Here is a 21,878-nt window from a genome sequence, read left to right on the forward strand (position 1 = left end):
AGGTTGGGGTTTGATTAGATATGGTAAGGGTTTAATAATAGTTGGGGTTAGTGTTAGAGTTCAATTAGGGTTGGGGTTCAATTTAGGGTATGGGTTAAATTAGGGTCAAATTAGGGTTGCAATTGTAGGTAGGGTTTGATTCTAAGATTAGATTTAAGTTTAGGTTTAGTTTATGGTTAGGTTTTAATTATTGTAAGATTAGGTTAGGGTTAGGGTTCAATTAGGTCTAGATTAGAGATACTCTCAAGGTTAGGGTCTGATTATGCCAAGGGTTTAATTATAGTTAAAATTAGTGCTAGAGTTAAATTAGGGTTATGATTCAATAACATGAGGATTAGAGATAAATTAGGATTAGAGTTCAATGAGGATTAAAATTTAATTAAGATTAGGGTTCAATTGTGTTTAGGATTAAATTTATAATTAAAATTAAATTATAATTAGATTAGGGTTCAAGATAAACTTTAATCATGGTTAGGGTTGATTTTAGGGTTAGGTTACTATAAGGGTACAATTACAGTTAGGGTTACAGTTCAATTGAGATTATAATTAGGGTTATAATTCAATTACATCATGTCTAGGGTTAAATTAGGATTAGTGTCCAATTAGGATTATGGTTTGGATTAGATTAGGGTTAGATTTCAGTTAGAAATATAGTTTAATTAGGACTAGGTTAAAGTTCAGAGTTAAATTCAATTATATTTAAGGTTATGATTAGGGGTAGGGTTGAATCATGGTTGGATTAGGGTTCAACTTGTAGTTAAGGTTTAATTCTAGGGTTATAGTTAATTTTAGGGTTAGGTTATGGTTAGATTTAAATAATGGTAAGGTTAGCTTTAGGGTTAAGTTTATGCTAATATTAGGGTTAGTATTCTAGGATGATGTTGGAGGTAAGGATTGGGATTCAATTAGAATTAATGTTAGGGTTAGGGTTAGGGATATGATCTAATCACGAATGCAGTTAGTATTATAATTAATTTAGGGTTTAATTAGGGTTAGAGTTACCATTATGGTTAGGGTTCAATTAGATCTAGATTAGGGATATTGTCAAGGTTGCGGTTTGATTACATATGGTGAGGGTTTATTTATTTATTTATTTTGTTGGTAACAAAAATATATATATATATATATATATATATATATATTTATTTTTATTTTTTTTTAATTTCTTTTTGCCAAACTGTGCATACACATTGACTGTGTTATACACAGTTCACGGTTGTGAACATAACCGTGGCTGTGTATAACATAGTCCACAGACTGTGAGTAGCCCGTGGCTGTGTTCAACACAAGCCACAGACTGTGAGCAGCTCGTGGCTGTGTTTCACACAGTCCACGAATGGTGGGCAGTTTGTGGCTGTGTTTAACACAATCTACAGACCGTAACACAGTCTCGTGGGCCCCCATTTTAATTGTTTTTCTTTAATTTTTTTATTAATAAATTTTAGTTTGTAAAATTTAATTTTATATTTTAAAATTTAATTAGTAAATTTTAATTTATAAAATGTAATTTTATATTATAAAATTTCATTAATAAATTTTAACTTATAAAATATAATTTATATGTTGAAATTTTATTAATAAATTTGATTTTATCAAATATGATGTTTTATATTTTAAAATTTTGGTTTATAAAAAAAACTTGATTTTATAAATTATAAAATTTTATTGATAAAATTTTGATTTATAAAGTTAGGATTTTTATAAAGTGGCAAAAGGGGTTGATTTTGGGCATTGTTTTTTAATTTGCTTTTTCATGTATGCCTTCTAAATCTATTTTTTCTTGTTTGTGCTTGCAGGACATCAAGGACCGTTTTTCCTAACATATTGCTCAGAGGTTTTGGAAGATTTTTCACATTTGCAAATCTTGTTTTTTTTTTTCTCATTTTAATGGTGAAAATTGACCAATCCTAGGATAGACAATTTTTATTTTTTGGCAACAAATGGTTTAAAACAAACAATCACTTTGCTATGGTGGCTTAAAATGAACAATCACATTGTCACTTTGCTACAATATTGGTCTAAAATGAACAAACATTTTGCGATATTGGTTAAAATGAACATTTAAATTATCTTATTTGGCACAACAATTTGGTTTAAAATGAACAATCACTTTGCGGTCTTGTTTTAAAAAGAACAATCAACTTGTCATTTTCGTTCTTCATTTCAAGCAAATAACATTGTTGATTTTATGCTTTCCTACAAGCGGTAAAAAGAATAACTCATTTTGCAATATTTGCATAACAAGAATCCTCATGTGTGATTGACAACTACAAACTCACATTTTGCAATTTGGTTTTAAAACAAACTCACATTTTGTGATGAGGGATTAAAAAGAACATTGTCTACTGTGTTTTAAAAGTGATGGGTATATGCTCTCCCCTTGATTGTGTGATCAAAAAGCCAAACTCACTATTTCAATTTTTTTCATTAGGATAAAACCTTTAGCAGGCCTGCCCTCCCGAGGATCCTTAACATGGACGGGTGAGAGGGGAACGACTTAAGTGGAATGAGGCTAAGGATAAGCCCATTTAAACTACTATAAATAAATGTGTTTGTGAGGAAACTTACAAACAAGGGGTGTCGATGTGTCATATCAATGTTTGTCTCCACTAGCATCCTTGTGATGCACTAAACCAGAAAGAGTTGGGAGGCCTCATTAATTTGAGAGAAATACCGCATGCATGGCCACCCGAATAGATGTTTACTATGAACTTTAGAACTAGAGGCCGGTCGAGTCAGTGACCAGACATTATAATATCAAAGTGCAAGGGTGGGGAAGAATTCGCCTCCAAGATACTAACCATACGACTCCCAAGATAACGATCCAATTGAGAAGCAATTCTCTTTGGGTTAAGTTCTGGCAAATGGAAAAAACACGAGCACACTCTAGGGTGTGACATGGCTATGTGAGCTGAAGGAGTTCCAGGAAGTTGGATTTGATATTATAATGACCTTTTGACCTTAAAAGTGAGTTTGATTGTTGTATTTTGTTACGCAAACCAGTGAAAACAAAAGAGGATTTGAAAAGATCCTTGAACATACACATTCTATTGGTTTCAAGAAAGAGAAGTATTCACATGTGCTTGTGTTCTTGATGTGTCTTATTGTTAAAGGAATCAAACATTTGAAACAAGTTACACCCCAACAACAATTTGAACAAACAAAATCAAGAACATTCTTGCACAAGCAATCAATGCTTCCCATTTGGAAATCTCTCAAATACATCAAGAAATCCATCGGTCATCATCTTAAGAAGAATAAGAATCCAATTGAAAAGAAAAATCAAATGAGAAGAAGCTTCTTATACAAAAACCGTAAACTTTTGTTGAAACATCGCACCTTCATCCATCACTATCACGATTTTAGTCACAGTTTTACCAACGACTTTGAACTAGAACCCCTCGCTTCACAAGCTTTCTTTCAAAGAAGGGATCTTTCATATCACCACAATAACGGTCAATGCATTCCTCCATCATACATTCCACAACCCGCAATCACCTATTAGAAACTCTAAGGTTTGACTTTCCATATTCTTCATTGTAAACATACATCTTCCACATTTTCTCCACTCAAATCATTCCAAAATCCAATCATTCAACTCATAGTCACCTAGTATAAATTCAAAGGCTTTACACTCATTTCCAATCAAAACAATCAAAATTCATTCAACTCTCAAACACAAAGAGGTTTTGTCCTTAGTTCTTTTAGATATTACTTAATCACACCAACAAAAACACTCTCTAGTGTGTCTCTACGTCTAGGATCAATCATCCTAAGAGGCATTACTAAGCATCATAGATAGGTTAAAACTAGTTCATGAGTGCATCCTCTCATACCCAGGTAGCTTGTGATATTTAACAACACAAACCTTGCTACACCTCATCTCAACAATTATTGAACACCAAGCAAGCAATCTCAAGAGGGACTTTGTCAACATCCAACCTTTAGTGTAAGAGAAATCACTCATGAAAACACTTCAACTCATCATCACCATCATAGAATATTGGAACTATAAGAGGGAATCAATTCGTCCACCTTTTCATTCATTTCATTTCCAAAATGCAATCTTCAACTTGGCGGGAACTAGATCTCAGAGGCAGAGGTGTGAACAAACTAAAATATATCATGAATCGGAACAGGAAGAGGAACTCAACCCCTTCCATTGTAGAGGATTTGTAGGGGAGGAAGACCCAAATACTCCCACACAAGAGGAAATTAAGGAAGCAACTCACGACCCCAAGTTTAACAAGCTCTTTGATGAGATTCTCAAGGGGAATGCAAATGCTCATTTCCTAAGACTTGCTCAAGAGGGTACAAAACTCCCTTTAGATTTTGATGTGTCACAACTTAGGGAAACACCCGAGCAAGCTTAGCATAGTCAACGACAAGAAAGAAATCAATATGAAATAAGGCCAAGGGATGCCCACTATGATGACAATCAATATCAACAAGGAGGTCATGGGTATGTCCCACCTCCTCCAATGAAAATGGATATGTTGAGACAACAACTACAAGCCCTCGCCCAACAATTGAACACTAGGAATTCAAAAAAGAGATACGCTCTCGAGGAAATTTGTCCATATCAATTTGATAGGAGAATTACCATGCCTCCCTTCCCATGAAATTTTGAGACACCAAAATTTGACAAGTACAAAGGGAAGGGGGATCCAAGAGACCATGTGAGAAAATTCTACTTCGCATGCTTAGAGGTTTCATATGACAATACCTAATCAATGCTCCTCTTTCCTCAAAGTTTAGGAGGATCAGCTATGCAATGGTTCTCACGGTTACCAAGAGGAATCAAAACATTTGAGGACCTAGTGCAAAAATTTGTTACTCATCATGTGCACAACATAGAATAAGACGTCTCCATGACCGATCTATGCAACATAAAACAAAAGAGTGGAGAGTCATTCTCAACATTCTTACAAATATGGAGACACTTGTCTAGTAGATGATCCTTCCACATCCCTAAGGATCAATTAGTGGAAATCTTCATTTCGAACTTGAATGAAGAAATGGAATTCACTTAGAAGTCAAATGTTCAGACTCCTTTGAGGAGGTGATGGGCTTAAAATCGAGAGAGGCCTTAGATCAAGAAGGGACTTGTCAAAATATACAAGGATAACAAGGATGGTCCTTGACCAACCTACAACAATGATAAACCCAAATTTTGGTCCAAAAACAAAAACATCGTTAATGATGGTATTGTGGATGCATGGACTGTTAAGATTTCCCAACCCATAGTCAAAATAGTTGGGCCAACTAATAATCACAACAACAACAACAATTTCAACAATGACAATTCCAATAATAATACCAATCAAGCTAATCCCCCAAACAACGAGGGGAATCAAGCTTCCAACGCACAACAAGAGGCACATAAGAATAGATACTCCAATTACAAACCAAATAAAATGTACACACCCTTGGGAGAGCCTCTGGAAATGGTATTACAGCAACTTGTATCATCCAATCTTATCACATTCCCCAAAACATCAAATTACGAGCCTCAAGTCAAACCTCCATGGTGGAGAGATAATGACTATTGTGAGTTCCACAAAGGAAGGGGCCACAAGACAAACAATTGCCATCGGTTGAAGGACATTGTTCAAGACCTCGTTGATCGAGGTGACATACAAATAGATGGCCACATTGTAAACACTTCAAATGTGGATCATACCATATTCAAAACTCCACTCCCATTATATGAGAAAGGAGGTACCTCCCATCAAGGTAAAAACAAAGATAGCTCGGTGAACTACACATGCACATCATATGACTATATAGTCAACAACATTTATGATGCTAATGAACAAGTTGCAACCATCACGATCAAAGGAAAAAATCCTGAATGCAACGTTGTTACCCGTCACAACAAGATTATCTTAAGAGGAGCGCCACCAAGAGAGGCATGCGTGCCCAAGCAATATAATTGTGTGGATCAATTAAACAAGATGCCCACACTCATCTCCATTCTAGAGATTTTTCACCTATCACCTTCACATAAAACCATCTTGGACTAAGCTCTCCAAGAAGCATTAGTTCCATCCAACCTCAACATAGATCAATTTCAAGCCATGGTTGGAAGTCTCAAATCATCACCATGTCTCACTTTCACTGAGAGTGATGATGCATCCATGCAACAACTACATAACGCCCCTCTCCACATTGAGGGATTTATCCATAATCATATAATCAAGTGATTCTTGGTTGACAATGGAGCTAGCCTTAACATCTGCACTTTGCAACTAATAACAACATTGGGATATTCAGAAGGAGCAGTGGATGCCAGGAAGAAGATCACCATAAAGGCCTATGATGATACAAAATGCTCCTCTAAAGGGTGTGTTACTCTACCATTAAGGGTAGGGACTTTAATGAAGGATGTGGTTTGCCAATTCCTAGACCTCCCACTTCAATACAATCTCCTATTAGGCAGACCATGGATTCACTCCATGCAAGCAGTACTGATAGCGAGATTGATAGAAAAGTGCTCAACAAGGTTAATTAGGTCTAATGGTTCAATGGGTTACCAAAAGACTTGTTTGTGATTGTTATATGTGTTTGCAAAATCAAATTGAGGTTATAATGTTCAGCTTCTCTTGCATAACTTTCCAAACAAGCTCCCTTTTTGAGTGAGCTCATACCCTTACTCTAAACACCATTCATTATGTTCAACCACTACACTCTTTCTCACACTTTCCTCTGACCTTTGAGCATTACTCTGAATTTTCTCTGATATATAAACTCCTCCAAAAAGGTTTAGGAAGCTAGGTAAAGGTTTGTTCAAGAACTTGCTTTATATTGTCATTTTGGTTTCCTTGTTTCACCTACTCAAACCCAACTTACTAGGTCTCAAGACCCAAGATCTTCACAAGGATGTCATAGAGGCTTCATAAGGTTTCTGCATTGTTTTGAGTTGTCCTTCAAAGATCTCTCCAAACCAAACGAGCTCAAGGTAATCGGGTTCCTTATTTTGTGTGTGTGAGGGCTAAAAAGGGCTACTAGCCCGTGGAGGGCTAATTGGAAGAAAATTGTTTGTAGGAGGCAACGATGCTTTAACCCACCATGGAAGTTGACTTGGGACATCCAAAAAACCTTCAAACTAAATTATTTTCATGGTTTAGACCTCTGTCAATGCAAAATGAGGACTGTCCACCATTTATGGCACTTTTGTAGGGTTTCAAGAGGGTTTTCAAGTTTACAATGTTAGATACACAACTCCTTCACAAACCAAGGCCTTAACCTGATTGATAGACTCTACCACACCTTGGAGAACATTATTTAAACAATTGCCACTTGTCATTTTACCAAACACTTAGCATGCTAGCTGGGGAAAGTGACAAAACAGTCATTTTCATTGTTTTCACTGTCTTTTCTGCATAACAGTGAGTTAGAACTTCCAAATTGCCTGCACCATAGCATAAACAAGCCTTCAAACAACAATTTAACCCTGTACTGAACAAATATGGTAAATTCTTCACACATGGAAGGTTTCAAAGACAGTCTTGATGCCAAAAACCATTATATTTCCCAAAACAGGGAGTTCATTGCCCTTCACAAACAGTGAATCTTTATAATGCAAAATGGATAACGTTTGGTGATCCAATCCCTTCAAAATGATTCTAGGATAGGTATAGACCTCTTTCCATGTTTGTTTCAACACTTGGTGCTTTAGAATCCAAATTTTGAGCATTAAGGAAGAACATTAGCCAAGTTAGACAACTTGCCTAATAAGTGCTCAAATTCACCTTTCCAAGCATATCTCTGGCATAAAATTAGCATATATACACTATTTACATGCATGCCAACTTGACCAAATCCATTTGGTGGGATCCCAAACCTGGATTAGTCAAGTTGCTGCATTTTGAAACCCCAAACCCTTGACAGGGCAGTGAGCACACCAAACTGAAAGAATTTTGCTTAACCAACATGAAAATGGAAAACCAATACAATGATCACTTGAATAGAATTGGGAAACCAATATGAACACTTCCCAAAAGGTACAGTATGGACCAGATGTGCTACAGTACAAACTGCTGCTCTAAAAGAAAAAAAAACACCTTAAAAGCCAGAATTTCATCCTTTTCATATATGGAAAAATTAGTCAATACAATCACCAACCTTTTTCAAGGAGAAGTTAGGCCTTTTTATGGTCCTTCAAGTTAGTTATTAATCCTAGTACGAACATGAGGCTTCCACAACTTCATTATACTAGAAATGTCCAAAAATGACAACATTTGTTGCTCCAAGAGGCATTTTTGACAACCTAACATCATCAACTTATCTAAACACCTGAGACATGCTTAAAAACACTTATCAAACATGTTTCAATGCTTTGGAAAGCATTTCTATACCTTTTAGGCAATTTTACACATTTTTACCCTTTTTGGCCTAAAAAACCAAAATTGTCAACTCACATCCTGAAAGGCAAAACTTGACCTCTTGAGCACAAAATGAGATCAAAACCACTTGAAAAGACACATAAAAACCTAAAACAACATCATAAACCTAACACAAGACATTACAAACATGAAAGCATGAAATACTCAAAAAGGAGAGTTTTTACTCAACTAGGTGCTCCTGCACCAAGTACCATCCACTCACCATAAATGCATCAAATTTCCACATAACGACGTGGAGATTACTATCCTAGGTGACACCAATCCATTTTCCTTTTTTAATAACATTAGTCACCATCCAGATATCACAATGCCTAGTAATAGAGAAGTCATCGCCTCATCGTCATACATACCGCCAGCTTCTCTCACCTGTACATTAATCCCTACACCCAAACAAGACAAGTTAAAAACAAAGGTGACAGATGAGGGTCCTGGAGAATATAGAATTATCCAAATTTTCTATGTTGGACGATTGCTCCTCTCACCTCAAACTCATGGCAAACCACAAACTTCACTCAAGCCACTTGTTGCAACAAATACGCGTACCTTTGACAGATTCACCCCAGAAAGATCACAAGAACAAGAAACCGTTGATGAAGACTTGGTAGGGTGGGTTTACAAGGACCCATTAGATAAAGGTAAACAAATCAATATCCCCGCAGAAAATTACAACAAAGGATTTACAATGATGCAAAAGATGGGCTATGATGGCCATAGTGCATTGGGATCTCACAAGCAAGGGGTACAAGAACCATTACAACCCTTGTTAAAACCAAGAGCTAAAAAATGAGTTATATTTAATCCTATCCCAGGGGGGCCTTCCACGCTCAAGCTTAAAGGAAAACAAAAGAAGCCAACATATAGGCCCATTACTCCCCAAATCGAGCTATTATCCATTGCAGACAAACCTAATACATCAGAGAATCTAGCACCAAGACCCTCAGCAAAATCACCATCAAACTTAAAGAAGCATTCCAAAGAAATCCCTACAAGAAACAATAATCAAGCACCACAAAATGATTCTGAGATAGATTCACATGAATACAAATGGGATTCTTCAGTTTCACATGACTCTGAAGGGGATTCTATTGATACTTTTGAGGATAAAAGAGTTGAAGGAGAAGCATGGATCAAAACCTTTTGGGATGTAGACACTAAGAATACTTCTGGAAGAGATGTGTCACCTCCCGAGCTCGACTACGAGGAGGAGAGTACTGATGATGACCTTAATGCCTCCATCTTAACCATAACCGATGCATCCCATGAACCTAACCTAGTCAGTGACACCATGCCACTTATCCATCCCCAACTCATTGACTGGGACCAACAAGGTCCCCCACACCTAGATATATTCCAAAATAATGATGCAATCATTGAATTCCTCGAATTATGGGATAACATACCAAGCGAAGATCACAAGGTTGGATTCGCTATTGAACTCAACAATGCGGCTTACTTTGGAGAGAATGCCAAACCTTTCAGTTGCAAAAATATAACAATTAAGAATGGATCTTCTAGTGAAATCATACTGCAACACTTCTAGATCCCAAAAAAGTAAAAACAAAGGATGCATCCAAGGGTGAAAACCTCTCCGAGGCACCTAAGGATGGAAGGTTTGACATTCTCCTATACAGTGTAAATCGACAGAGATCATCAATTCTCATAGAGGAGACCAATGAAATAAATCTGAGCATAATAGAAAATCCACACAATCCACTTAGCAGCATCATTGACTTCAAAAGAAGATCCTAATTTTGCAGAATTCTTTCAAAAGAGGCAAATCAACTTTGCATGGTCCTACGCAGACATGCTAGGACTAGATCTAGAGCTAGTAATGCATCACTTGACAGTAGCAGAAGGAGCAAAACCAATGAAAAAAAAGCTAAGGAAAATACATCCTCATATCACACTCTTAGTAAAGGCTGAACTCAAGAAGTTGTTGGATGTTGATTTCATCAGGGCAATAAATTATGCAAAATTGATATCTAATTTTGTACTAGTGGGAAAACTAACTGGGGGCATCCACATTTATATAGATTTCAGAGACTTAAACAAGGCATGTCCAAAGGATGATTTCCCTCTCCCCAACATCGACATGATTGTGGATATGACTGCAAGACATGCAATTCTCACTCATGGATGGATTTTTTGGGTATAACCAAATCAAGATAGCACCTGAGGATCAACATAAAATAGCTTTCACTTGTTCATGGGGCACTTAGTGTTGGAACATGATTACATTCAACCTCAAGAATGCCAGAGCTACCTATAAACAAGCAATGACCACCATCTTTCATGACATGATGCACACTATGATGGAAGACTATGTGGATGACCTCCTAGAAAAGTCCTTAACACAAAAAAATCATCTAGCAGTCCCAAACAAGATCCTTGCAAGGCTCGAGAAATACAAGGTCCGATTGAACCCATAAATGTGTCTTTGGAGTAACCTTCGAGAGGCTCCTAGGATAAATTGTCTCAAATAAAGGAATCGAAGTTGATCCTGCAAAGGTAAAGGCAATCCTTGAAATGCCACCTCCAAAGAACATTAGTCAGCTCAGAACATTGCAAGGGAGGCTACAATCCATTCATCGATTCATCGTTCAATTGGTCGATAAGTGTCACTCCTTAACATGGTAGAAGTCTTTCAATCTTGTTTCCTTGTACTTTACCAACAGTATTGGTGTACGCTTATACTCATGCTAAAGTGGGGGCTAAATGTAGTTTCATAAAATTGTGACCCTTGCAATTTTTTACCACATTAGGGTCTTCACATTGGCAAATCAAATCCCCCAGCCTGATCAAAGACTTGAGACTTGCTCAGCCCCAAAACTACACCTTTTATGCCCCCCGCACTGCTTAAGCCTACTTTTTGTCCTCCCATTAACAAGATATCTTCATAAGCTAAAAGTTAAAGCAATCAAGTGCATTCGAGCATCTCTTTCAAGCATTGAGCATCTCAAGTCTCCCTTCAAGGCTAGGTGTTGCATTCAAGTCAACGATCCAACCATTGAAGAGGAGATCCCTTTCAACATTCAATTTCATAGAACCAATTCTATCTACATTTCTATCACAACCTCCCTTGAGGTGAATTGCATTTCAGTCTTTCATTTACATTTACTTGCAAATACTTTCTTTCATCATTTGGTTAATTCCAAAACTGGGGTTTAACCTGAAGGCAAACCCCCAATCCCAACCCCTTTTCCTCTCTTTTCTATGTGTAGGTTGCAGATGCGCAACTGTATTTGCAAATTTGGACTCCATTTGCAGAGGCAAAAAAACCCTTTTCGTTTCACAGATTTTTCAGAGGACCGTGTGCACTTTCAACATGATCACGATAACTTTTCCTCAAATTCACAAGGCAGCTTCGTCTCAACATATCATAACTAGATCCAAGTGCACAACTTTATCCCACGCTTCTATCTTGAGTTATAATCAGTTCTTTGCTACTTTTACACTTAGTCTCAAAACACATAATTCAATCTTTCTTTCCATTTCTAAAAGAGGGGTTAGCTTATCATTTTTACATCATTTCATTTAGTATTCAATCTCTTTCTTTAGAGATTGGATCTAGTGAATTCCCCCCCCCCCCTCTTTTAATGTAAGGTGGGAGAGGTGTTTGAAGGGAAATCCGTAGTGAAACTTTCATCTCTCCTCAGAGGGAAGAAAAGCTTTCCTCTTGATCTCTCCATCATTCACTTTTTCACCATCCTACAATTATATATCTAATGATGATCATTTCCTATACATTGCATTATATGTTGATGATATGTTATTCAGTGGTAAAGGGAAAGGTATGATTTCAAAACTAAAGCCTCATCTCACTGCTAAATTTGAAATGAAAGATCTTGGTGCAACAAATCACATTCTTGGGATGGAAATTAGAAGAGATAAGTGAATAGAAAGTTATGGCTAGGCCAGAGTAAGTATGTGAATATAGTTTTTCAAAGGTTCAACATGCAGGATTATAGACCATTATGTGTTCCTTTTGCAGTTGCAATGAAATCATCTGCTTTAGATTGTCCTATATCCCCATCAGAGATGGAAGACATGAGCAAAATTCCTTACCAGAGTGCAGTTGGAAGTTTGATGTATGTTATGGTTTGTACTAGACTAGACATTGCCCAAGTAGTGGGAGTTCTTTCCAGATATATGTCTAATCTTGGTAGAGTCAATTGGGATGCAGTCAAAAGAGTCTTTGGATATTTGAAGGGTACCTCATATTATTCTTTGTGTTATCATGGTAATTTGGTTGGAGACGTGATTTCCCTTGATATTCATGGTTATGTGGATTCAGACTGGGCAAATGATATTGATAGTAGAAGATCCACCAGTGTTTATGTGTTTACTTTATTTGGTGGTGCAATTAGTTGGATGAGTAAGCATCAGGATGTGCTTGCTTTGTCCACTACAGAAGCAGAGTATATGGCAACTACTCATGCTTGTAACTTGAAGTGATTTGTCTTAAGAGGTTGTATTCAAATATTGCAATAAAACAAGGTACAATGACAGTTTATTGTGACAGTCAAAGTGCGATTTTCCTAGCTAAGAACTTGACATTTCATGCCCAGATCAAACATATTGATGTTCAATATCATTTTGTCAAAGATATAGTCGAAGATGGGAGGGTGAAGCTAGTTAAGGCAGAGACTTTGATGAATGTTGCAAATGTTTTAACTAAGGTTGTGAGCATAGATAAGTTCAAATGGTGTTCAGATTTTACGGGCCTCGTGGCCCCTAGCAATTGATTTATTGTGTTGATACTCCCTTTTCTTGCAAGGTGTTAGACAAGTGGGAGAATGTTGGAAAAATGGTATCTCAACCTTACATTTACATGAGGATTACTATTTATAGTAAGTTTTTATTTGGGAACGAAATGGTGTGAAATTCTCCTCGAAGCTTTTGGTTGGCTAGATAAGCATTCTGATAAAGTTTCGTTGCAACATCATAGCTAGTTTTGAAGATATCAAAGTTTTTCTTTTGGAGGGGTGAAATGAAAAGTTTAAATTTAATTTTGAGGACTTTAGAGGCCTCGAAATGCCCTGAAAAGTGGGCATAAATAGTATTTGCGAGGCAATAGAGAACTTCACAAGCTTTCTGGTGCTTCAAATGATTTGTTAATAGGACACACGGTTCTCAAGTTATGGCCTTTGGAAGTTTGTACTCTTTAAATAAGAAATATAAAATACATCAGACACATAAATGACTTGTAAAAGGGAGGGACATGTGTTGATGTGTTTTTTAACATGTCACAAGGCATCTATATTGGAAATATGGTATCAATTTGGGTCTGGACTATGTCTTAGCTGACATTGTTTTGGTCTGTATGTGTTGTACCGTGTGAGGTTATTATTTTGTAATTAGTATTGAGGATTTAGCTGACCTTGAAATATAGGTTAATGATGTGTATATATACATGCAATATTCATTTGAAAGATGCATTTGCATGTGCGAATATTGTTTTGATCACTTAGAATCAGAAGAGAAGAGTGAAGAGGCGTGAAAGAGTGTGTAGAAGTGTAATAGAAGAGTTTGAGTATATGTGCTTAACCAGAACTATAATCAAGCATTAAGAGATCATATTTTCTCAAATTATGTAATCTGGATTGTTGTCCAAATATTTTGTAAGATAGTGAGTTTTCCACAGGGTTGTAGCCCTTATTGTATTTGAGCAGTGAGCTCTAGGCATTGAGCCCGAATGCATGTGTATTCCCCATTGTAATATTTCACTTACTCCTAAAAGGGTATTATCTCATTGTGGGTAGGTTCCCACCGTGGTTTTTCCCTTAACTAGGTTTTCCACATCAAAAATATTGGTGTTATGTGTGTTATTGATGTGGTATTAATTTATGCTTTAACTGTTAATTATCAAATCTGAATTTAAGTTTGAATTATGTACAATTTTTGTGCAAACTAATTCACCCCCTCTCTCAGTTTGTTGCATTGTTGCTAACAATTGGTAGCAAAGTTAAATCCACTGGAAGAAGCTTGTCCGCTTGAGGAGATCCGGTATGGCAACCTTTTCTTTTAAGAAGCATAGTCTGAGATTCGATGGAACGAATTATACTCTTTAGGAGAACTGGATGGAATCTCATTTGAGATGCATTGGTGAAGACTATTGGAAGATTACTAAGAATGTGTATAACGTTCCTCAGAATGGTCCTACTCCTCTGGATGAAATTAAGTTGAATTCAATATTAAAGTGAAGGAAGCATTACTAAGTGCCTTGACATATTCTGAGATGACTAATGTGATGGACTTGCAGACTTTTCATGAGATCTGGAAGAAGCTAGAGACTTTATATGAAGGTGATAGTCATGTGAAAGTTGCTAAGTTGCAGAGCTTGAAGGGTAAGTATGATATTTTTAAGATGGGTAAAGATGAGAACATTACCTCCTTTAAGCAGAGGGTGAACAAGCTTGTATTGAATATCAGATGTGCCAGTGGAGTGTTGGAAGAATCTAAGATTGTGGATAAAGTGTTGAGATCCCTGCCTCCTGCTTACAGGCACAAGGTTATTGCTATTGAAGAGATCCAGATTGTGATAGACGTGACCAGAGACATACTGATTGGAAATCTTGTTGCTTTTAAGTTGAGAAAATTTGGTGAAGTCCCTCCTAAATCTAAATCTGCATTCAAAGCTACTATATCTGGGAAGAAAAAATATGATCTGAGAGAAAGTTCTATAAGGATATCTAGATATGAGAAGGAGATGAAAGAGCTTGAGTAAGAAGAGAGAGATCTTGAAGCCCTAATTTATAGAAGATTGCCTATGGGTGTCGGCAAGTATGAAGGTAAGTTTACACTAAATTTCTTTTCATGTAATAAGATTGGACATTTTGCTTCTAGATGCCCGAAAAGAGATAGAAATCCTAAGAATCCCGTGAAACCTTACAAGCCTAAATATCATAAGTGTTATTTTCTACTAATGAAGGTGTGATAGATGATGAGTTTGAGAAGAGAAATTCAGGAGATGAATGGGTGTTCATTGCTATCAAGGAAGAAGATCCAATGACTGTTGATTCTACTAGCTGCATTGTTGAAGAGAAAGCTTTGGGTGCTAAAGTTGAAGAGAAAGATGAATGGGTTATTGGCACTGGATGCTCTCATCACATGATAGGTGATAAGAGTAAATTTGTGAGTATGGAAAAGTATGATGGTGGTGTAGTGAGATTTGGAGATGATAAAGCTAGTATAATCTGTGGTAGTGGCTCTATTTCTCTTGATGGTAAGCATAACACTGATGATGTTTTGTATGTTGAAGGTATAAAAAATAATCTTTTGAGTGTTGGACAAATGGTTGATAATGGATATGACTTGTAATTCAAAAATAAAAAATGTAAGATCTTGAGTAGCTCCGAAATTGAGATTGCATCAAGTACATAGACTAAAGGTAATATCTTTCACTTGAATTCTGGTGGCAAAAGTTGTTTGATTGCTCAGGTTGATGAAAGTTGGTTGTGGCATAGAAGGATGTGTCATGTAAATTTTGATTACATGGTTAAGATAAGTTCCACTCAAGATGTGAGAGATCTGCCTAAGATTGTAAAGCCTTCTAATTCGGTATGTAAGGAATCTCAATTAGGGAAGTAGACAAGAGTTTCTTTCAAGAGAAAGCACTATACTTCTAATGGGATATTGGATCTTGTACATACTCATCTGTGTGGTCCTTTTAGGGTGAGAAGCTTGCAGGGTAAAAATTACTTCATGTTGTTGATTGATGAATATTCAAGGATGATGTGGGTTACCTTGTTGACAGAGAAATTTGAAGCTTTGGAGAAGTTCAAGATTTTCAAAGCTATGGTAGATACAGAGACTGGATTGAAGTTGAAGTGTTAGAGATCTAATAGAGGTGGATAATTTACCTCTAATGAGTTCAATTCTTTTTGTGAAGAGCATGGGGTGAAGAGACACTTATCTGCTCCACGGACCCCTCAGCAGAATGGTATTGTGGAGAGAAAGAATAGAACAGTTTAGGAAGCTGCTAGAACAATGATGATTGAAGGAAATGTTCCACAAATCTACTGGAGAGAAGTTGCGAGTACTACAGTATATACCTTGAATCGAGTTTGTATCAAAGTTGATACTGGTAATAATCCTTATGAGTTATGGTTTGGTCATTCTCCTACTGTTAGATATTTCAAAAAAATTGGTACTAAATGTTATATTAGAAGAGATGAAGATCTAGGGAAAATTGATGTTGTTGGAATCCAAGAACACTAAGAGGGGGGTGAATCAGTGTTCTACCAGTATGTAAGATTTTAACCTTATTAAAACATGCATTCACCAATAAGTAAACTGGTACACATATAATTGAAAGAAGTATTGAAATCAATGAACCAATCACACAAATCAATACCATAACACAGAGAATTTATACGTGGAAAACCTCAATGAGAAAAAACCACAGTGGGATTTGTGACCAACAATATCAGTTCACTGGCCATATGAAGAGATATTACATAATATGGGGCCTGCACATGCAGGAAGGCATACTGCCTAGAGCACACTACTCAACACAATGGATTCTCACTGACTACAGTCATTTTTTTATACAAATAAACAAAACTGAACTCATATAATGCATCTGCTATGCCAAATTGAGTTCCGGTTAAAGTTCTAACTGTTTCGGTTCTAAAACCCTAAACCCTTATCGGAATAACCTTTGATCTATGAGCGCCTCCAAAATCATCTACTGGTCATTACATAATAATGCTTTCACATATATATGATCCTACATACATAATCTTCACATTACTGATCTAATCTTACATCATATCCTATCAAGATGATCTAATCACTGACCTATATACCCTTACAGTCCTTCATAATTCATGTCCGCTTACATAGATAATACAAAAAATATTATTTATGTTGGCTCATTGTATATACATAAATAAAAAAGTGAATTTCTGATTGCCGGATCTCCCAATGATGTCGGCCTCCTATACCAGTACCCCATTTACCGGTTATTATCCTTGCCTGATCTACAAATCATGTCGGCCTTTAATGAAGGTACCTATTAGTGATATTAGCTTGAAATAAATTTTCTTAGCCTCCAAATGATGTCAGCTTCAGGAGCCGATTACCCATAGAATCCTTCCTACCGGTGTCGGTGAAGTGTTTGCTGGTGAAGTGCCTACTGGTGAAGAATCAAACCAAAGAATGAAGCCGAAATATGTTGCCATCAATGACAACATATGAAACCAATCAAATGAGTGTCAATTTCCAACAATCTTTTCCTTTGGCATTGATGGAAACACTCCTGTGAAAAATGATAATGGTTTCCATCTACCGGACTCACTTTGAGACTGCTCCCCCTGAGCTGAATATGTCATCTGCAATCATGATCTATACAAGTACTCCTTATATCTTGATGTCAGGGATTTATTTTTCACCTATACTTCTCCCCCTTTGACATCAATGCCAAAAACTGGGACAAAGAATGATTGAATGAAATTTTGTACAAAGAATATGTCCCAAATCATCTTACCGAAGTTGAATATACTTGAAATTTTTTGGATAACCCTTCTCCAAAAATTCTAGATAAATGTCCCAGCTAGATTTGAATGTGTCAGATACTAATACAAGTTCATTAAGTATATGAGTATGAGACTCTTTCTCCTTAAGATCTGTCGGTGCGGGATTCCCTATTATATCTATGCATTCCTTTTTTATGTACACTCAAGGAGTCCAACCGGGGACTCACCAATCCTCTGAGTTCTTTATCACTCCTAATGATTTTGTCTCTATCCCTTTCAAGAGCTGAAATTTGAACTTCTAACAACAAAATTTTCCCATCAATGGATGTAGTCAAAGAATTGGAACCATCAAAAGAATTTACTATACCTGCAATTTTATTTTGAGTGTCTTTAATGCCTTTATTTATATCTTCAGTTAGTAATCCAGAATTGAAGCATGCTCTGTATATATTTGTACATTGTCTTAAAGCATTATCTATCAATTTTAATTTGTCAGTAATCTGTTTCTAATCTGATTCAATCATTTGATCAAAAGTGGCTTTCTTAGCTTGAGTAAACCTTTCCAATGCCTGTCGGTTTGATATTTGTTGTAATGATTGAAAACCCTTAGATATGTGCTCAGTAATTATTTTGATATTTTCGGATGGACTTGCTCTTTTGTAAAAGTGGCACTCTAGGACAAGTTTGTGCAAAATTGGAATTGACTGATCAATGATTCCCTTGTCCACTGATCCTTCCTTCATCATCTTTTGAGCAATAATTGTCATCAGCTTAGTAGAACTCATCTTGGTTATGCTCTTCTTCTTTACGTGGGAGGTGTTAATTGATAACAAAGATGTGCTAGTTACTAGTTCCTTGTTGGATTCCTCTCCCTTTTTCTCTGATGTTTGTGCATAAGCACTTATTTCAGTTTGAATTTCTTTTTCTCCTTTCAGATTTTTCTCTTCATCTTTTTCCTCTAGTTCATTTTCTTTAATAACATCATCTTTTGCATCGGTGGCTTCACCACTTGGTGCAGTATCAGCTACTGTTGAGACCACATTAACTGTATCCTCAATCCATACATTTTGATCCGGAGGACTATTGTCCTCAACATCTATAACCTTTACATTTTGTGAATCTACCGGTATATGTACACTATCTTCCTTTATCGATATCTCCTTTGTCTTGTACATTTGTTTATGTCGGGGGGTCTACATCCAATTCCTTAGTGTCTTTCAAAATTGTGGATGGGGCACCCACTACACCTTTGCCTTTCCCTTCAACTGGGATGTCGGTAGTGTCAGTCTTAGGATTAGATTCTGGTGATGAGAAGAAACCAGGGTTGTCAAGAAAGAATTTGACCCATGCCTCGTGGGTTTCATTGATTATCTCCTTAACTCTACCTGCCATAAGGCTAATTATCCTATGTTTGCTATGGAAAATTGTTCTATTTGCAACTTCAAGGGTCATATCCAACTCATTTGGAGTAATTGCACCACAAGTAGTTAATAACTCTTGAATTTTTATGTGCTTGTCCTCCTCAACAACAAATAATCTTCTAGCATCTAGATTATTGTATAATTGTGTCAGAATTTCTTTTCAATTTCTATTAAAGCCTTATTATATATATCTAGGTGTAACAAAACTGCTTCCTCAATTTCTTTCTACTCATCATCATCTAAGTGTTCATAATAGTATTGTGTATTTTTCAAAATTCTATCCTTGGTGATTTCATCAATCAATTCTACACAAGTCTTAGGAGGGATTATAATTACATTATCAGTTTCAATAGCAAGGTCTATGTCTTCCTTCTTATTTCTTCTATCAGTACCGGATGGTGCAAGAGGTGTTTCCTTTGGAGCTATTTTCTTTGGTGTAGGCCTCCTCTCTGCAGGTTTGCTGGTCGGTACCTTGATTGTGACCTTTCTTACCAGTTGCTTCCTTGCCTCCTCCTTGGGCTCCTCACCTTTCTTTCTCAATACCCTCTTGAATGAAAGAGGAGTGTCATCTTTAGCTCTAGAGTCTGATGGAATAGGGGCAATGATGATTTCAAGTTCTTTCATCTTCCTTCCTTTTGTCAGAACAACTTCCATTATGGCTTTAATGTCTTGTGAAACTTTTTCAACAAATTTGTTGGCCTTACCTTGTTGTTTCTCCCTCTTCTTCCTAATGAATTCAGTTAGAACCTCTTACTCCTTTTGTTTTGTAGTACCAAAAGACTTTTTAGCCTCATCAATTGGAGCATCAATCAACATTTTAGCATAAGCATCCAGAATCATAGCATCAACCTCATACCCCATCTCCTCTATCTATATCTTTCGGGGTTTGACTACTTCCATTAAGGTTTCATCCCTTTTGACCATAAAGTAGATGTCAGTTGAGTATTTGTTAACAATGTGTTTGGGAATCATCTCTCTGGATTTTGTTGCTTTCTGAAATGCCTTGAAATAACCCCAAACCTTATCATCTTGCAGGCTTCCCAAGCTAGAAATGAATTGCTTCAATTGCCCACCTATCGAGGTGTCAAATGCCCATTATCTCTTTCCAAAACCAGGAGTTTCATTAAGGAAAAATAGCATTGAGCTAACAATAAGATTCCCATACTAGAATACCCCCTTTTTCTCTCATTTAATCTTTCCTAGGTTGATAATCAACTCATCTTTCATCCATTCACATAGATCTATTTTCTCATTATCCCTCATTATTTTATGTGTGACATATATGCAGGAGCTAGAAATAGAATTGAGATGATTGGATTGATTTACCTTGTACCCAATAATCATGCTACCAAATCTGATGTCCCTGGCAGTGATGGTGCTGACCCTCATCGATCATCGGTCTGAAGTTGTGCCTGTGAATTTGTTGACATAATCATTTGAAACCTTTTTCTTCGGATGCTAACTGATCTTTGGCAAACCGGTGATGGCCCTAATGGCCTCCTTCGAGATCTTATATGGCCTGTCCAGCCAGATGAACTCTCCATGTACCCTGCTCAGTACATATCGGATGATCTCATCTTCAAATTCAGGGATATCAAGGATGCCAGTAAACCCTAGATCTTCAATGTGTTTATATTCGGGTTTGATCTTACAAGAGTCACCCATTAGCTCATTCACATACATATTATTGATGTCACTAGTACCCAGATCCTCAATGTGGCAATGAATATATGCTCCGACATCTTCCACATAAACAACTCCTTCCGAAACATGCAAAAATGCACCAACCGAATCATCCAAGGTGGCAATATGAGGGCATCGCTTGAAAATTGGCCTAGGACGATCCTTAACCTCAACAATAGTCAGATTTGCAACAAAAGTAGGAGCAGAGGATGATCTAGTCTCCTTGATGAAAGATGATTGCAATAAATACTTGAAAAATGGTTGTCGGTGAAAAAACCTTAGAAAATTCTTCCGAATGTCGCTGGAATCACTGATGAAAGCTTTTAATCACACTGAATCACCTTAGACTTGCTTTGTATTTCTCTTAATCACTCTGAATGCAAGGTGATCAAAAATGAAGTGGATTCAACCTTTTTAACCTTCGAGAAACCCTAATTCGCCATTGATATAAATGTCTTCCGGTGGAACATACCGGATCTTGGTCGGACATCTCCATGCCAGATAAACCTATTACAATGTCCGGAACTACCTTCCAGATCTCCTTCCTAGGGCTTATGCAATATTTTCATGAAATTTTCCTACCCCTAAGACATCTACCTTAGTTATCGGATGAGCTTCCTGCCAGTGCTGGAGCAATCTGCTCTGTCAGTTGAGTAACTAGAGCAGTTCCATTTGTTGATTTATCATCTGACTTCTTGACCTATCTCTTGGTATGATCTTGCCGGATTTCATTGATCTTTTCCTTTCCTTTATCATTTGATCCATCATTGCTAACCAGTGGAATTTTGCTTCTACAGAACTTGGCTATGTGACCAATCTTATTACATGCTTAACATGTAATATTATTCTTTTGAATTGCTTTGCTATAACCGGGATAATTACTTGAC

Source organism: Cryptomeria japonica, chromosome 4 (genome assembly GCF_030272615.1).
Source record: "Cryptomeria japonica chromosome 4, Sugi_1.0, whole genome shotgun sequence".
Lineage (NCBI taxonomy): Eukaryota > Viridiplantae > Streptophyta > Pinopsida > Cupressales > Cupressaceae > Cryptomeria > Cryptomeria japonica.